This window comes from Callithrix jacchus, chromosome 2, assembly GCF_049354715.1.
Source record: "Callithrix jacchus isolate 240 chromosome 2, calJac240_pri, whole genome shotgun sequence".
NCBI classification, from domain to species: domain Eukaryota; kingdom Metazoa; phylum Chordata; class Mammalia; order Primates; family Cebidae; genus Callithrix; species Callithrix jacchus.
The window spans coordinates 72,155,267-72,167,066 of record NC_133503.1 but is presented as its reverse complement, the minus strand read 5'-3'; the positions used below and the strand labels follow the sequence as shown (position 1 = coordinate 72,167,066).

The window sequence follows — 11,800 nt, the reverse complement described above, 5'->3', positions numbered from 1 at the left end:
CTAAACAAGTGAGTCCAATCTATTACAAAAGTACTGTCAAATTTCCAGACCTTTTTTTTCTTTTTTTTTTTTTTTGAGACAGGATCTCACACTCAGGCTCGAGTGCCGTGCGCATCACAGTTAACTGTAGCCTTGACCTCCTGGGCGCAAATGATCCTCCCGCCTCAGTCTCCCAAGTAGTTGGGACCAACAGGTCTGTGCCATCATGCCTGGCCAATTTCTAGATTATCTTTGGTAGAGATCGTGTTGCCCAGGCTGGTCTTGATCTCCTGGCCTCAAGTGATCCTCCCACCTCAGCCTCCCAAAGTGTGGGATTACAGGCATGAGCCACCATGTCTGACCTTGGTTTTAAAATAGATTTTTATTTAAAACAGGTTTCATGCTGATTTCCATAAATCAGGCACTCCAGAACACAATGAATAGGGTGGCAATTATATGTTGACTTCTTTTTTTTTTTTTGAGACGGAGTTTCACTCTTGTTACCCAGGCTGGAGTGCAATGGCGTGATCTCGGCTCACTGCAACCTCTGCCTCCTGGGTTCAGGCAATTCTCCTGCCTCAGCCTCCTGAGTAGCTGGGATTACAGACACATACCACCGTGCCCAGTTAATTTTTTGTATTTTTAGTAGAGACGGGGTTTCACCTTGTTGACCAGGATGGTCTCGATCTCTTGACCTTGTAATCCACCTGCCTCGGCCTCCCAAAGTACTGGGATTACAGGTGTGAGCCACCTCGCCCGGCCATATGTTGACTTCTTAACACTCCAAGAGATAAAGATCTTTTCCAAATAAGCAAAAAAACTAGTCATTGTACAATATTAGCCTCTAAGAGAAATTTCCCTTTATAGACTACAATATTACTGACAAAAGTTTTATGCATTTTTGTTTTATAAAGAACTCCACAGGAAGAAATTTCCCCATTCTTTCCCAGTAGACACCGCTACATCTTCTGTCACACACAAATCATTGGCACAGTACAGCATGTCCAGATGCAGAGAATCAAGGGGTTTCATAATTGCTTCCCTAACATATGCCCAGAGGTTGGTCAGATTTGTAGCCATTCTTGTAACAGGATTAATCTTTATAACTGTGCCCTTGCCTTGTGGATGGTTTGTAGTTCCATTCCAAAGATGAGCCAGTGTCTGGGTTACTCAGAGGTGTGCCATGGCGCCCTCCCTTGGCTGTTTTGTAATAACCAGAACAGCCCATTTCCCTGTGGACAGGCAGGCCAAGCTCTCCACGTCCCAGTACCACAGTTATGCAAAGGATACGGATGGAACTCACATTCAGAAAGCTAGAAAACAAGGCTGTGCCAGGCACAGTGGATGAGCAATGAGAGCTGCTAATGTCTTTTCTAGAAGCATGAGTGACCCAGCTCTTTGGTTCTGAGCATTTCTGTGCTTTAGCGTTTCTCTCCCTTTTTCACAGTAAAGACATCTGCAGCTCTGCCTTCCTCCTGAGATCAGAAACTGGAGCAGCCACCACCTGCTCCTGAGATTTTCACAATCTCTGCCATTTGTTAGCAATGACCACTTAGCCAGACGTCTCAGCGCAGTGATCCCCCTTAAACCACAGCAGCAAGGCCCCACCACCCTTTCTTTTAATTCCCACCTTAATTTGATGCTGGTAACACTTTGTTTACCTATTTCCAATGGCAACAAATATTATGTAGAATGTGCACGTTTATTTTGTAGACTGTGGTCCCTGGACTGAAAGAACTCTCCACCTACCACATCTGTGACACGCGTAAATCACTCAGTGTCTCCAAACTTAATATCCTTGATGTGGAAAACAGGGATAGAAGCTAATAACACTGCAGGGCAGGAGACATGCGTTAATATAAAACTCTTGGCATGATTCCTACTGCATAGTTTTGCTATTATCATTGCTTGTATTTTTGGTGCATTTTAACCAACTTAGTTTTACTTGTTAAAGTACAGTACACACAATTGTTTCTTTTTTTACAGAATTAATCAATTTAATTTTCTAGTACAAAAGTTAGTGTTTTGTATGTGTTAAAAATTGAGTCCCATCTGAAAAAATAAACTGAATATTCTTCCAAGTAAATTTCAATATTTTTTTTTTGGTCACATGATATTTAGTGGTTTACTAATTGACTTTGACGTTAAAGGACTGTTTTTGTAATCCCAAAGTCATTGCCGCTTTTACTTTGAACAAGATGTACTCGTGGGGTGCTTCAGGGCCAACTCTGTTTTCTCCATGCAGCCTATTCCTTGCTGCTGGTTCTGAGTCCCTGAGTGAAATCTGGGATCTTCATGGCTTACCTACTTAAGTTCAGAAAAAAAAACAAAACCCTCCGGTCATCTCCGATAACAAGAAGAGGCCTGATTTCAGTCATTAAACTGTGCGGTGTGGTGTCATCAAATGGCCATGTTGCATTGGAGAGCCAAGCTTCCTCTCCCAGAGCAGCCTGCCTGGGCAGGGGCCCTGCAGAGCCAGGCCAGTGGGGAGCCCTGGACCCCTCTCACCAGCCCCACCCACCACCTTAGCCTCTGACCCCTCCAAGTCCATCTGGGAGAGTGTTGGGGGAAAGTGGAAGAGCAAGGAAAGTGCCAGTGATGGGCACTGTCCAGCCAGAAGCCCACAATGGCTGAGGTGGCAGACACTTCATGGGAGACATTCCCTGCCACTGCCAGGGACCTGGCACCTACATTTCATGATAGGGGAAAAGCCTTCCTCTGGCTGGCCCCATAGTCGCCCCCTTTGGTCCTCCATCACTGGCAACACCCTTGTTGTTGCCATCTTCCCCTGCCCTCAGATCCACGGGCTCTGAAACTGGGCCCTTCTTTTGCTCAGGGTGGACCTCCTCTAACCGGATGGAGGGAGAGCAGCTACTCACAGGGTGGCATCTTCGGCACTGCCTTGGGCGCTTCAGCCAGCCCTTTGTTCCTGATGGCTTGAGGATGATCAGAAAATAGCTCCCTTGGTTCCCCCAAAGCCGGGAGAACACGAGCAGTTTCTCAGAGTTGGTACCTGGACGCCCCTTGTGGGGGCAGGTGCAAGGTTACACTCAGAAAAACTGAAAACTCTTTCAAGAACTCTCTTCACCCCTCCCTCTCTTGGTGCTCCCCAAGTTGCTCCAAGGGCTGTGCCTGCCTCTGGCCCTGCCTGTCCAGGTCCTGCCTGAGCCGTCCAGGGCCTCCTGTTGTTTGTCTTAGGCCTTGGAGCTGTGTAAGTGATCTAAATTTATACTTTTTTTTTTCTTTTTTTTTTTTGAGACGGAGTTTTGCTCTTGTTACCCAGGCTGGAGTGCAATGGTCTCGGCTCACGGCAACCTCTGCCTCCTGGGTTCAAACAATTCTCCTGCCTCAGCCTCCTGAGTAGCTGGGATTACAGGCACGCGCCACCATGCCCAGCTAATTTTTGTATTTTTAGTAGAGATGGGGTTTCACCATGTTGACCAGGATGGTCTCGATCTCTTGACCTCGTGATCCACCCACCTCGGCCTCCCAAAGTGCTAGGATTATAGGCGTGAGGCACCGCGCCCGGCCAAAATTTATACCTTATTTTCTTCCCATTTTCTATTTGTTACTTTTACCAATTCATTTAAAAGAACATTTGTGGGCTTGCCCCGTCCCTGCTTCCCCGTCTTCTATACCCCTCACTCCCTGAGGCTCCCCAGAACCATGCCAGTGGAAGAGGAGAAGCTCAAGTGGCCACCATGTCCGGAGCTTATTTCCGGAAGGAGTCGGGTGCACTGGAGCCTGAGGAGAACTTTCTGTCCTTGCACGACATCCGGATGTCGCAGGAGACGCTCCCACTGCGCTCGTAGACCCGCCTGCCTCGCCTGGCGCTTTCTTCCTGGAGCGCAGGCGCAGAGACTGACAATGCAGTGCCGCCGCGCTCAAAGCCTGAACTCCCCTTGTGGCTGCAAAAGGACGTTTTGACAAGCGACGGATTCGTTCTGTGGACTTCCCAAAATATAAGGGGAGGGTTGGAGGACCGTGTTCCGTGCGGATGCCAGTGTGACGGACCGCCACAAAATGAGGCCCCATTTCTACGGGTTTGGCTCCCAGCTCCCGCATTTTGACAGTCTTGAGAATGCAACTATTTCCCAGTCTCTGCTGCAGAACTTTTATTGGACTTGCCGCATCATGGACTCCTCCCCAAAAACTTACAACGGAGACACTTCAGCTCTGGTAGCCAGGCTAGAAGAGATGGAGAGGGGCTTATTTCAAACAAGGCAGAAAGGACTGAATGACTTTCAGAGAAAGGGCAGGCTTCTTGGATCACAGCTTCCAACCTCGTTTAGAATTACAAAAAGGGAAAATTCACTGACATGGAAGAAGGAAGGCCAGAAGAACACAGAATGGCCCCTGTAGACACAGCCCTCCGTGTGTCCTTGATAGAATCCAGTTGACCTTGTACAGGACCAGAATCTTGACCCATTTCATGGCTTATTTCCTGCAGCCATAGGGAATTATAGGGAATTGGACATGCTGTGTTTTGAGCTAAAAGGCCTTGACTGTGGGTCAGCAGGGCCTTTTAGCGCAAAAAAAATCAAAGTCCTTCCTAAATAAGGATCACTGCAATATACATCACAGTAGAGTTGCAACTGGGATTCCTTCTGTCTGGGAGTTTGGACAGCTTCAGATATCCAGTGTCACTAGCCACAAAGGACAGGTACGTATTGGGTCATCTTCGCCTGTTCACAAAATGTTCTCTTGATCTTATTTGCCTCATCTTCCTCATGGTTGTACAGAGGATACCACTCCCTACCCCCCACCATGCTGCCCTGACTTGTAAGTATCCCCTGCTGCCTGCCTGCAGGGAGTTATCCCAATTTCCAAAAGCAATCACCAAGAACAAAGGAGGAAAAGGGAAAGGCAGATGAAAAGCATGGCTTTTACTAAAGAAAATATTTTGGCTTCATACTCTGTACTCAGGGCTTAATGAACTGGAATTGCATAACTCAGCAGTCCACCTGGAAGGGAAATGGTTAACCTGAGCTTGTGTTTGCCTCTTAGATCCTAAGCGCACCCGAACACTTATTCCACTCCTTGTCTAGAAAAGCTGTTGGGGAGTTGTTTGGAATTGCAAAGCAGTTATTAAAAGGTGTTAACCAGCCTGCATGACGCCTGGAAGTCAGGACTTGGTTGCTGACTATTAAGGGTCTTGTTTAAGAAACCTAACATTGCAAACATTGGCAGAAGCCTCCATTGTGTCTTTTTCCCTTCAGTAAGTTTTGCAACATCTCCTGGAGATCAAGGACGCAAACAGGCTGAGAAAGAAACTGTGTTCCTTGGGTCCACTGGACTGTTCGCAGGGCATCACTGACACCCCACACCCCTCTGACACCCCACAACTAGCAAATAATGTCTTTGTTGTTAGAAAATATAGAGGAATTTGGGTTTACAGATTGTGCAGATGCAAACTTAGATGATCTTGATGCAAACTTAGAATGACAGACATGCAGGCTGAATGACAAAAATGCAGGCTGGGCATGGTGGCTCACGCCTGTAATCCCAGGACTTTGGGAGGCCAAGGCGGTGGATTACTTGAGGTCAGGAGTTCAAGATCAGCCTGGCCAATGTGGTGAAACTCCATCTCTACTAAAAATACAAAAATTAGCTGGGTGTGTACCTGTAATTCCAGCTATTCAGGAGGCTGAGGCAGAAGACTCGCTTGAACCTGGGAGGTAGAGATCGCAGTGAGCTGAGATCGTGTCACTGCACTCCAGCCTGGGTGACAGAGCAAGATCCCGTCTCATAAAAAAAAAAAAAAAGACATAAATACTTTTAAAATGCCTCTTTTAAGATGGAATTGAAGTTTTTATAATTTGATTTTAGTGCTAAATAAATGATTGGCTTTGTACACACAGACACATACAAAACCATTTGTGGTGCCCAGGAAAACAGAATTAAGGTATAAGCTTCTAAATTTTTATATAAATTTATAAATTGAAAGATTTAGGCTTTGTTTTTGCTGCTATTTATTTTATGTAATATTAGCACTTACCTATATAGGTACTTGTCAATTTCTCTCCCTTTCTTCCTTACGAAAATTAGAAAATATATTTATAATTAGCTGTGAAAATGCCAGTATTTGGATTTTTCACTTCTGTATTTATTTCTATGTTAAAGTATCTATTTTGATATAACACAAAAGAAAGTGGATTTCCTTGGCTGGGCACGGTGGCTCACACCTATAATCCCAGCACTTTGGGAGGCCAGTGGGGTGTAGATCATTTGAGGGGAGTTTGAGACCAGTATGCTCAACATGGTGAAAACCCATCTCTACTAAAAATACAAAAATTAGCCAAGAGATAGTGGTGTGCACCTGTAATCCCCGCTACCCAGTAGGCTGAGGCAGGACAATCCCTTGAGCCTGAGAGGTGGAGGTTGCGGTGAGCTGAAATTGGGCCACTGCACTCCAGTCTGGGAGACAGAGTGAGACCCTGTCTCAAAAAAAAAAAAAAAGTGGGTTTTCTAGGGGGAAAATCAGCTTTAAGGAGTCACTAGGTTAAAGCATTTACATCTGAGGGTCCCCTGAACTTTTAAAAAGTTGTTTCTTATGGGTTGGTAAAAGACCTCCAAGCTTACAGGAAAAATTGAGAATTAAAAGCCAGATCGCTTAAGTGGGGTTATTGGACAGTTTGTTGTGCTCTTCTACACCAGTAGGAAGTGGAGATGGTTTCTGGATGGAGCCGGCACCTTCTGGCACTTCAGAGAAACCAGCAGGAGATCAGAATGTCCCCAGAATTCAGGCTGGCCCTCACCTGCAGAGCCATTCGCCAAGATGCTTTGATGCAGAGAAGTGACCAGATTTCCCCGGGAGACCACAGGGAGGGCAGACAGAGCTCACAGTGGTTGCTGCCTGTGTTGGGCGTGGCCATATTTTACTTTGCATAATAAAGACAATCAAGTTTAGCTATCCAGGTAATGAAGCCACACAGTCAAGCACCTATTTACCTGGTTGATGAGTTCCTCGATATTGGGAGACACTGGTACAGGCAGGCGTTGGGAAGATGGAGTCTTTTTGAGTGACTTTGCAACTATGAATGTTCATCCAACAGAGATGACAGAAAACAAAATTTTCTATGGGCTTTCTCACTGGAAAACTGTCCAATAGTGTATATTTATTTGGGGATAAAAATAAGTATCTGCTTAGAGGAATCTTCGTAAAGGAAGAGTGACTGGTGGAGACAACATATCTGGGCCTGGCTAATAAGAATGTTTTCCTGTGATTTCCTCTGGGCTCCGCAGGCCTCCTGCAGCTGCTGCTGTCACACCGTCCACCACTCTGTTGGGCTTTGGGAAATCCCGGTCGCTGCTCCTCTGAAGGCAAGAGCTTCCGTCCACTCCCATCCCTTTGCTGTCCAGATGGACACACCACCTCATTTGCAGCTAAGAGGTGTTTTTTTTTTTTTTAATTTTTACTTTATTTTATTTTATTTTTTAGACAGTCTTGCTCTGTCACCCAGCCTGGAGTACAGTGGTAGGATCCCGGCTTACTGCAACCCCCACTTCCCGGATTCAAGCAATTCTCCTGCCACAGCCTCCCAAGTAGCTGAGATTACAAGCACCCACCAGCATGCCCTGCTAATTTTTTGTATTTTTAGTAGAGACAGGGTTTCATCATGTTGGCCAGACTGGTCTCAAACTCCTGACTCAGGTGATCCACCCGCCTCACCCTCCCAAAGTGCTGAGATTACAGGCATGAGCCACTGCGCTCGGCCGAGCGGTGTTTATTTTATTAACCACAGTTGTTTTTTTTTTGAGACAGAGTTTCGCTCTTGTTACCCAGGCTGGAGTGCAATGGCGTGATCTCGGCTCACCGCAACCTCCGCCTCCTGCAATTCAGGCAATTCTCCTGCCTCAGCCTCCTGAGTAGCTGGGATTACAGGCACGCACCACCATGCCCAGCTAATTTTTTGTATTTTTAGTAGAGATGGGGTTTCACCATGTTGACCAGGATGGTCTCGATCTCTTGACCTCGTGATCCACCCACCTCGGCATCCCAAAATGCTGGGATTACAGGTTTGAGCCACCGCGCCCGGCTTAACCACAGTTTGTGGGACACAAGTCATAGAAACACTTTCCACCTTGGTTAGCCCTAACACTGCCTGCCTGTTGGGGAGGACTCTCTATCCTACACACGTGACCATGACCCTGGGGCCAGTGGAGCACCTCAATGGACATCTGGTCAGCTGTCCTCTGGCAGGACCATGGCAGAGTCTGAAGGTGTCTAGGATGACACCACACTGCCCTGCCCCAGGCCCAGCCTGCCCCCCACCACCGGTGTCTCCCATCTGACCACCCCTGGGATGGGGAATGCCCTGCCTGCCTGGGGCTCCTGTGAGATGCAGGTTGATCTGAGCAGTGAGGCTGGACACTTCTGGGGGTGAGTCCTTGGCCTTAGGATCGCACCACCCAGAGCCTTCCAATCCCTGCCCCTATGCTACCCATCCCACAGAGGACACTGCCCTCAGCACCCTGCCCCATTCGGTACAGAAGAGAACTTGTCCGGACAGAGAGGCTCTGGTGCTGATGCGGCTCCTGCATCACAGGGTGCACCTGCTGGGGCTAGACCAGGACCGGACCACACTGCCTGGGGGCTGGCTGTCACATGGGGGGCTCAAGCAGGGGCAGCCTCTGGACCTGAAACTTTTGCTGTTCCTCTCTGGAGGTCCCTGGGGAGGGAGGATCTACTGGTAACAAGCATCCTTGTGTGTCCATGTGTATTTTATTGTCTGAATTTTTCCATCTGCATGAAGCCCTTAGACTTGCAGGAAGGATCTCGATATTTCCTGAAATGGGGAGAAATGAGTGGGATCCAAAGGGCCTGCAGCTTCCTGTTTGCCTGGGACGATTGTGCACCGCGAATGGCGCGATGGAGCCTTCCCATGACAAGAGTACTCAAGAACAGCCCAACCCGACCACTTAGTCTGTTTCCCCTTCCTTCAAAACATAAAGAAGGGGGGCCCATTCTCTGCTTCTTGGGTTTTGTCAGCTGATACCACTTTCTCAGACTCTCTAGTTGCATTAGTGGGGTGCCCTGCTGTCCAGAAATCAATGGTGTTCAGTATTGCCCAAGGTTTGACCCCCAAGAACAATTCACCCAAAGCAATTTTCTCTATCATATCATGACACTGACATCAATCCGTTGATTTGCTGATGAAATGACACATGTGCCAAGAGAAGCTTAGCCACCATGCAATGTGCATGAGTGATGAGAGGCTCTCTGTATTTTTAGTAGTGTGGCCTCCATACAAGGAAGCAAGAGTACTTGGACGTCCGAGACCCTATGAGAAGCCTATGAGAGACGAAAACTACCTGGTAGTAACTGTGCTTCCACCTCAGCTCCATGGCGTTCGCCAGGGACGACGGTGCACCTGCAGTCTGCAGGATGGAGTCGGCTGTGAGGACTGCTGTCTGCTGAGCCCCGTTCCTGTGTGGACCATCTCCTTCCACAGGAGGGTAGCCCCTGTCTAGAAGAGGTCATGTTGACTCTGCCACAGAGCAGCTGGCAGCCTGCAGTTTGAGCATCGGGGTGCCCATCGCAACTGCAATTCCTAGGTCCTCCTGATGCTGGTAGTGCCCAAGGAGGAAAGCATCTTTTGTCTGCGGGATATGAATGGGTCCATCCGTTACAGGGCTGGATGCCTCACTTACCTGTGCCACCAGAGGAACGGGGTCACTGCAAGTGATACAATCATGATGTACAGGAACTGAGGAGCAGGGGGTGTTTGGAGAGAGCTGGAGGTAGCTGGTTGGGGGTGGAGGTGGGACAACAAGGCAGAACATTCAGAACATTCAGGTCATTGCCCATCCATGTCCTATCCAGGCCCCAACCCCCTTGACTCTAGAACGCAGGGGAGACTGCAAGAGTGGCTTGAGTCCTCGGTGGATGTCAACAGAGAGGCAGGTTGGATCCCAAAGGCCTAGGCCAGCTCTGCCTCGCTGTCTGCCCAGATCCAGCTTCAGGCCCCCACGCCTCTGGGCAGCTGACCCCTCGCGGCACACTCATGCACAGCTGGCTCCCTCAGCCCAGCTTGGGTCAGCTCCTGCCTCCGAAGCCTCTTGGGGCACAACTGGGTGCCACACATCTGGCTGTCACCGTTGGGGTGAGGGGATCCTGAGCTGCACCTCAGATCTTTTTTTCTTCCCTAGGCACTGGTAGGGGTGGCTGGAAGGGGGCTTTGAGCCGTAGTCTGTTCAAAGGACATGGTGTAGGCTGCTGGTATAACTGCAGTTCTTCCCACTGGGAGAAGAGGCAGCACAACTGTATGGTTTTGCCTTCTTTCTCACATCGCCTCAAGTTCCCTTCTCCCTCCTGATGCAGTGTTCCCAGGACCAGGGCTGCAACTACAGTTGTCAGAGGTAGGGCTGATTCCTAAGCAAGAAACTGTGACTTTACTTTTAAACCTTGACATTAGAATTCCCAAGGGCCTAATTGCATGGGTTGCTCTTTCACTGCATATGGCAAGAAAAGGGGTCAATGGTGAGTGCAAGTGTATCACCTAGTGGTCGAAATTGCTCATTAGTCCTGTGCAATGGAGTGAAGGGGAAAATAACAGTTGAGGGAAAGGGATGAGAAAGTGGGTAATGTATATTGGTATTGGTAAGGGAAATCCAATATTTTTTCAAAGAAGCTCAGGGCAAGAGATGATATGTCTCTTATATCAAGTAAAGCAGATGCTGCAAAATATGAAGCCATATATTCTGAGAACACTCCCACTTTGAACCCGACAATATGGAATGGAAGCCTGCAAACATGAGTGGCTTTGCCCTGAAGACATTTTGGGCATACAATATGTTGACAGGGGCTGGGCATGGTGGCTCACACCTGTAATTCCAGCACTTTGGAAGGTCAAGGTGGGTGGATCATCAGGTCAGGAGTTTGAGAGCAGACTAACCAACATGGTGAAACCTTGTCTCTACTAAAAATACAAAAATTAGCCAGGCATGGTGGCTCATGTCTGTAGTCCCAGCTACTCAGGAGGCTGAAACAGGAGAATCGCTTGAACCTAGGAGGCGGAGGTTGCAGTGAGCCGGGATTGCACCACTGCACTGTAGCCTGGGCGATAGAGTGAGACTCTATTTAAAAAAGAAAATGATCATGACAGGCTGGACCAATTATTAATGACTGAAAGAAACTCTGGTAAACCACTAGCACCTTTTAATTTTTATTTTTCAGGTGACAACTACCATTTGGTAACGTGCTCTAACACTGGCATTGTTGGTAAGATTACAAAATTGACATTGATAGTCAAATGTATTGGGAAGCTGAGTTTAAAACTGTCCATACCCCACATTAGCTCCTCCAAACATTCTGTATATTCATGCTGTACTGCTGCATCTGCTACACAAACGCTGCTCCAAATGCAGGTGCTCAGACAGGAGTGTGCAGTTTGCTATTAGGTAATTGTGATCAAAGACAAGGGTGTTCTATGGCATCAGAAAGAATGTATTTTATCTCTGTCCCCAGGTTCTAGCACAGTGCTCCAAAACTCCTGGACTGTCCTGAGAGAGAGGAGTGCCTTTGTTATGCCAATGAGATGACCCACAGCGGGCCCAACATAGCTGCAAGATGGAGCTGATCTCCAGAAAGACCAAGAATGTGATTAGAGGGTGGGAACTTTGGGCTGACCCACCCTCAGGGATGAGAGAGGTTTTCAATCATGTAGACAACGTTTTAATCAACCATGTCTCTGTAATACAATCCCATAAAAACTCTGGACATCAGAGGTCAGGCTGGGCGCAGTGGCTCATGCCTATAATCCCAGCAATTTGGGAGGCCAAGGTGGATGGATCACTTGAGGTCAGGAGTTCAAGACCA

The 11,800-nt window shown here is 47.9% G+C and overlaps 1 long non-coding RNA gene and 1 pseudogene across 1 annotated transcript; both read left to right on the top strand.

Moving 5' to 3' along the window:
- Positions 1 to 3,561: 3,561 nt before the first annotated feature.
- LOC100390214 (DNA replication complex GINS protein PSF3 pseudogene) lies at positions 3,562 to 4,504 on the top strand (annotated as a pseudogene).
- Positions 4,505 to 10,202: 5,698 nt separating this feature from the next.
- On the top strand, positions 10,203 to 11,586 carry LOC144581386 (uncharacterized). The gene is made up of 3 exons (XR_013532058.1): positions 10,203 to 10,341; positions 11,159 to 11,203; positions 11,450 to 11,586. It is a non-coding gene; the product is annotated as an uncharacterized LOC144581386 (long non-coding RNA).
- The last annotated feature ends 214 nt before the right edge of the window (positions 11,587 to 11,800 follow it).